This window comes from Propithecus coquereli, unplaced genomic scaffold, assembly GCF_000956105.1.
Source record: "Propithecus coquereli isolate 6110/MARCELLA unplaced genomic scaffold, Pcoq_1.0 Scaffold126, whole genome shotgun sequence".
NCBI lineage: Eukaryota > Metazoa > Chordata > Mammalia > Primates > Indriidae > Propithecus > Propithecus coquereli.
The window spans coordinates 661409-668469 of NW_012136747.1; positions in this window are offsets into that span (position 1 = coordinate 661409).

The window sequence follows — 7061 nt, forward strand, 5'->3', positions numbered from 1 at the left end:
AGGTGCTGGGGATAGAGAAGTAGACCAAACAGATCCAATTTCAAGAAATTTACATTCAAGAGGGGAGGAAGATATATATATATAAAGAGAGAGAGAGAGAGAATATTATATAATATTAGGCACTAGTAAGTTCTATTAAGAACACGGAAGCAGATGAGAGAAAAGAGGATGGTGTATAAATAGTACCTAGCCCCACCTGCCTATCAGTGTAAATACTGTCTATACTTCTATACTCCTTTTTTCCTTCTCCTTAGGGATCTCTGCGGTGGAAAGTGGACTAGCCTGCCCTAATCCGATATATAACAGAGCAAGATTTCAGCTCCAAATAGTAAATGGGGCCATCATCCTATTCCCATTGGGAAGGATACGACTGCTCCTTGTAAACATGCCAGGTGTTCGTTGCAAGGCCAAAGCAGTACCCAGTGGACACAAAGTACACGGGTGCATATTTTGACTCAATATAAGGAAGACCGTTCAAACACACCTGTCTACAAAAGTGCTGTTCTGGATGGTAGTAAATTTCCTTTCCTTGGAAAAGTTCCAACCCTGGGTTTATGAGTCCACATTTGCTGCAAGCTTCCAAGTTCCCCTGAGGGTATCTAATCGGACAGGTTAAGTGAACATTCCCAGCCTCTAAAGGTAGAAAGGCCAGCACCAAGGCTTTTGCAGGACTTTATCTGGCAGCCGCTGTCCTGTGTTGGTCAGCATCGATTCCACATCCTTTGACTCCTTTGTACAGATGAGCAAACCACGCTTCTAAGCGAAGTGACTTGATCAAGGCCACAGAGCAGGGAAGCAGGTGGCTGGACTGGGACTGGCGCCAAGGTATTGCATTTGACGCCAAAACCTGTTATCCCGCCACTGTAAAGCCAACCTCAGGCAACATTTCCCAGTGGCTCCACACCCACTGTTGTAAAAGAGGCTTAAACCCTTCTAGCTAGTAACGTTAAAGGATGAGATGCAGCCCCGAGGCACCAGGGTTAAAAGTCAAGTTTCTGGTCTAGACTTAATGAGTTCTGATGGAGCACTCTTTGCCTCAACCAGCACTGCAGTCTCTCCATTGACATCATACCCAAACTCATACTTGAGTAAAACTAACTTCAGACGGAGAATGCGTCCCAGGCAGGGCACGGCCTCAGCTGAGGGCCAGAGTAAAGACGGGAGTAGCAAAAACCGGCGTCTGGGCTCCTGCCGGTTCTATCGGGTGTCTGGGGACGGCTGGGCGGCCCCTTACCCGCAAGTTTCGGGCTTTGCCATTCGCGGGGGATGTGAGCACCCCGGCCATGGAAGCAGTCCGCCGGAGAAATGGCGACCAGCCAGTCGAAACGTAGCTGGACCCTTCGGCTGTGCGGAGCAGAGCCGAAGGCCCGAAGGCCCGAAGGCGCGCGAGTCTCCTGCGCACGCGCGCAGCGCCGGGACCGGCCCGGCGCACCGCTCCAGCCGGGGCCCCTGGGAAAGAGGGCGGTGGGCGCGCTCGGCCGTGGGCGGGTCCGTAGGCGGGGCCTGCCCGGAGCTGGGCGGGGTCTGGCCGTCACGCGCGGCCCCGCCCCCTCGCCCTTCGTCGCGCTCCCGCAGGCGGCAACCGCTCGTCGTCAGCTCTTCCCGGTTGGTCCGGCCAGCGGTACCCCGGTTTTCTGGTGACGATGGGGGACCCCAGCAAGCAGGACATCCTGACCATCTTCAAGCGCCTCCGCTCCGTGCCCACGAACAAGGTAGCGGCCGCCGGGCGTGTTTGGGCCTGCCTGGCATGCCTGCCGGACGCCACGGGCGCCAGGGGCCGCGGCCGTGGGAGGAGGAGCCGGCCCGGCCTGTGACACGTCGCACTGTGGGGCCGCGGCGTCCGGGCCTCGCCTGGGTCGGGACGGCGCGCCGCTCCCCAGCTCCCCAAGGGGGCCGGGGCAGGGGGCGCACCCCCGGGGGTGCGGGGCAGGCTTCTGGGGCCGGGGGCGCCCGGGGCTCCTGACGACACAGCCGGGGAGCGTACGCGGGCGGGGGAGTGGACACGTGTGAGTTCCTGGGGGTGCCGGGGGCGAGCACCTGGGGGCTCTAGAGAGGGCGGGGGGGCACACACCCGGCTCCTGCGAGTCGGGGGCGGACACCACAGGGCCCCCGGATCCCCGCGGGAAGCGGGCCCCGGGGTCGGACGCTCCAGCTGGTAGCGCTGGGTGCGTGGGGAAGCTTGGCTCGCCCCCTAGACGCCCTGGAGCTTGCCCCTAAAGTTCCTGGGAGGTGCCTGTTGGAGCCTGGTTGGCTCCCTTTGTCCTTTGGTGGTAGCCTCAGTTTCCCTGTCTGATAAAGCTGCTAGGTGGTCTCTGCGATGGCTTCCAGATTTTCTCTTTTGCCAAGAAAGCGCACCACATATCCTTTCTCTTTCCTCCTTGGGCTCTCTTGGGCATTGGGGTTTTCCCCTTTTTTGTCCAGAAGCTGTCCCCTCCCAAACTTTTACACTTGCACAACTGGCTGGAGGTGTTGTGATGACACAGGGGGCTAAGGTGACACTCTGGGCGGAGGGTCACTGGTCAGAGAGGAACCTGGAGAGTGCAAAGGGCTGTCGCGTCAGCGTGGACTCTCCCCACCCTTCCTGGGACAGGGGTTCTGTCTGGTCCCCACTGTCACCTTCAAAGGCAACAGCTGTTAATGAGCTTGGCCATGAGCTTTGATGTGATGGCATAGAAAGTTCCTGAGATTTACAAAATTTGGGTGTTTTTGTTGGTTTTAAGTCTTGATGATAGAGGGGAGCCCATATTTTTTACAGCCTGAGAGAACTGAGGAAGGAAACAGTTTCCTGGGGGTGATGTCTGGTGGATGTGGGCAAGAGGACAAAGGCTCCAGGAATTCTTCAGTTCCCATTTCTTTACTATTTTCTTTCTTTCTTTTTTGTTTAAGGCAAGCACAAAATGAAGTTTGTTGAGGAGAGAAGGATAGGATTATAGAGCAGGAGCAAGATACTAGTTTACAGAGCATGGGACGTACACCACAGATGATGACCCGACCCATTGTCACAGCAAAGGGAGAGCAAAAGGAAGGACACAAAAAGGGCTTTACTATTTTCTCGATTTTCAAATTTTGATTGGTCTATTTTAAAGAGTAGTTACTGTATAACTAGATAAGATTAGGATCTACAGTTAGCAAGGTGTAAACTATAATTTTTGTCAGCTTTATCTCAAAACATATCAACATGTATTCTGTTTGAAAGGAAAGGTGCCCCTTTTAAATAAGAAGTCAGTGTCTTTTTACCAAGAGATACTTTTGAGGGACATGCTTGTAAATTATTATCCAGACTCTGCTACTTTCTAGCTGTGTCACCCTTGAGCAGGTTATATGACCTCTTTGTACCTTATTTTCCTCATCTGAAAATAGGGACATAAAAATGAACCTAACTCAAGGGGTTATTGGTGAGGATTCAATGAGATAATTCAAGAAAAGCATTTAGAGCAGGACCTGCATATACATCCTAGTCCTCAGTAAATGTCAGCTACTTTTGCTGGTTGTTATTTGTATTATAAAGAACACATCCATGGAAAATTTTATATTCTGTAATAGGATTAATAAAAGCAATGAACAAAAATATTTTCTGGTAATGTTTCATAGTAATGTGCTATATTTCTTGGTTGAGATCTTTTATTTGATCATTGGTTTGAAACATTGAAAACAGTTGAAAACTAGTTTTAATGATGTGGAAGAGTTGGCTAACAATAAACATTTAGAAATTTAGGGTCACAGAAAAGATCTCTAAGATACATGAGACAAAAAAGGTAGTTAAAGAAAAACAAATTAGTTTACTTTTAGAATATGGTATCCAGATTCTTCCTCTCATGTATAAAGATTTACTCTGGATCAAAGGTTTTAACTCATAAGGTTCAGTTTTCTAGTTTGTGAAATCCTCCCTCATTGTGATACTGTTCCTTAGTTTTAGAGGGTGTTTGTGTTACTCATTCAACAAGTGTTCATTAAGCGTCCTCAGTATGCTGGGCACTGTGTAAAGCACTGAGGGTGTATCCACTGATGGATAAAGACATGGCTCCTGCCCTCAGGGGGCTTACAGTCTAGTGTGGAGGAAGGGTAGATGCAGGACTGCAGGTGGTGTGTTTTCTGCTGTGAGACAGCGTGGAGAAGTGGGAAGAGCGGGCTCAGGGAGCAGACTGTCTGGGGTCCAGTCTCCCTGCAGCTACCTCTTAGCTGTGATACTAACTCAGGGATTCCTTAGAACAAAATCCCCATTTTAGAAAAATTATCCCATTTTTTCTAAAATGGGGATCAAGACTTGCTACATAGTTTTTGAAATATACAAAATGAAAGTACTTGAAAAGTATTAAGAATTTTAAGGTGAGAGGGTGAAGCATCAAACTAATTGCAGGCCCTCTAAGCGTGGAGCCCTGTGCGACTGCGCGGATAGCACACATGCCCAGGAAGCTGGCCCTGATGGGGATGACAGTAGTACCTTCTGCTAGTGCCCTGCTAACAATCAGGTTGTTACGAAGATGAAATTGGCTAAAATGCCAACAACAGTGCCTGACGTAAATGCTCAATGTTAGCAGTTATTATTTCTATAATAATTATTATTCTCGTCATTAGGCAAAACAAATTGTCAGTCGAAAGCTATTTATTATTCACCAAGAGAACTGATTGTTCTGCTTAGAAAATCATATCAGGACTTTGGGATTGCATATCAAAACAAACTGCAGTCCCTGCTCTCCGAGCGCAGCCTTCTGCTCCAACGGGAGAATCAAGGCAGCATTTGTGGGAGCCAGACCCGTATTTCTGTCTTCTGACCTCACAGGTGCCAGTCTCAACTTGTTAGCCCCCCGCCCCCTGCAGACTGAGCCACCACCTGCATTTGCCTTTAGTGAGTGCCTGCGTCGCTCCAGGCTTGGTGCTAAGCTCAGGTGAATGAGACAGACATGCTCCCGCCCTCATGGAGCTACGTTCCAGCAATTCCACAGCTTAGTTGGTGGGTCCGGAGGATGCTGAAGCCACGACATGAGAAACCTCACTGCTTTCTTCTTGTAGCCAGCCTTGTGACTACCTCAGAAGTGACTCTCAAACTTGCTCTGGGCTGTACAACTAAATCTCTGCTGTCACTGCCACCAAAAACCCTGTGAATCCTGTCCATGCTTACTAAGATACTATCTCGTAACCAGTTGTCTTGCCCACTAGACCGCTAGACCATGGGCCCCATGCTGGCAGACTCTTCCTGAACCATCCTGGTATGTCCACTTTGTATGTGCCTGGTACAGCACTTAATAGTAAGGGCATAGCCACTTACTGAGTGAGTAAGTGAGGGGTTGCAAACAGCCTCTCAGAGAGGAACAGCACCGTTTGGCAGAGTCCATCATACTATTTGGTGTCCCAGGGAAGAGGGTTCCTCTCTCTAATGGCTGTTACCACAGGGTGTTCTCATTTCCATGTCTGTCTCTCCCACTTGACAGTGAGATCTTTCAAGACCAGCAGGTGGTCTGGCAGGGAGCAGGGGTTCAATGAGTGTTGTGCAGTCACGCCTTCTACTTCATACCTCAGGCCCGTCACGCGGCTGCATACAGCAGGCAGTCGATAAACACTGAAGTGAACCCACTGGCCCCTTTTCGCGTCAGTTGTCACTACTCATGCTCGCGGAAAGCCCATGCATGCTTTCTCTCTTGTATTGCCCTCAAAAGGCCAGAAGCCGGATCTTTCTTGGTGATTCTGGTTTGGACAACCTTCTCATAGGTGGCTCTGCATATAAAGTGTATCTAAAATACTTTTTTTTTCTGAAAAAAGTTTAAAAACAATTCTCCTCGTGGAAGAATTTTTTACTATTCTATTCTGACTTTAATTATAAATATTAATCTCTAAGACAAGCACTGTGTATTTTAAAGTATTAATACTTTTATGCTCCTGTTATCAGATGAAGAATGTTTGGCTTAAATGTCAGTGTTGAAGGGGCTAGTGATAATTTTTGAGCTGGCAATAAGTTTTATAAGTTGTTTGCTTGATTAAAAATATTTACTGAGTGTTTACTATGAATAAGGTGCTATTTTTCAGGCTCTGTGTGAGATTAAAAAAACACAAATGTATTCAGCAAACACTGAGCAGTTACCATATACAGGCTCAGTGCTAGTAGAGAGGAAAGCAAGATGACAGGGAAGGTCCCAGCCCTGTAGGAGCTCTCAGTGGTCTCAGTGGGCAGGGGACACATTCCTTGGTTATGAGCTGTGTCTAAGAGTTATCAAAGTGACCTTGACAGGCTGGAGGGGGCAAAGGTAGAGAATGGCACAGCGTTTCATAGAGGAGCATCTCTTTGTATTTGTTATCCATTGTGCTGTGTATCAAATACCCCCAAACTTAGCACTTAAAACAATAGACGTTTATGCTCTCACACAGGTTCTAAGGGTCAGGAATTGGGGGTGCCCTAGCTCATTGGGTCCAGCTCAGATTCTCTCGTGAGGCTACCTCCATCTGAAAGCTCACTCACGTGGTGGTTGGCCAGAGGAACAGAGGTTCCATGCTGGCTGTTGGACTGAGGGCCTCAGTTCCTTGCCACTTGAGCCTCACCACAGGGCTGCCCAAGTGTCCTCAAGACATGGCAGCTGTCTTCCCCCACACCTGGTAATCCCAGGGAGAGAGAGAGAGGGGGGAAGCCACAATGTCTTTTATAACCTAATCTCAAAAGTGACATACCATCACTTCTGCCATATTCTGTTGGTCACACAGACCACCTTGGTAAAGTGAGGGGGGAGATAACGCAAGAGTGTCGATACCTGGATGTGGGGGTCGTTGGGGCCATCTTGGAGTCTGGCTGCCACATCCTCCTCCCCTGGCTGGGAAAAGAAGACATGTGCACGACATGGGCATAGCCACTGCCCAGGGGCGTGGTCAGGCCTGGAGTGTTCCAAGCAGGGCGCCATCCCTGGCTGGTGTTCATTTCCATGACTGGTAAGATCCGTGCTGCTGCTTCAGGGATAAGTAATGTTTGAGATGGTCTACAAACCCAAGTTCTCTTCACTCTGCACTCTATAATGTGTAGTGTTACAGTATATACACTATAATTTATAAGTAATATTGTAATATAATTGGATAGATAA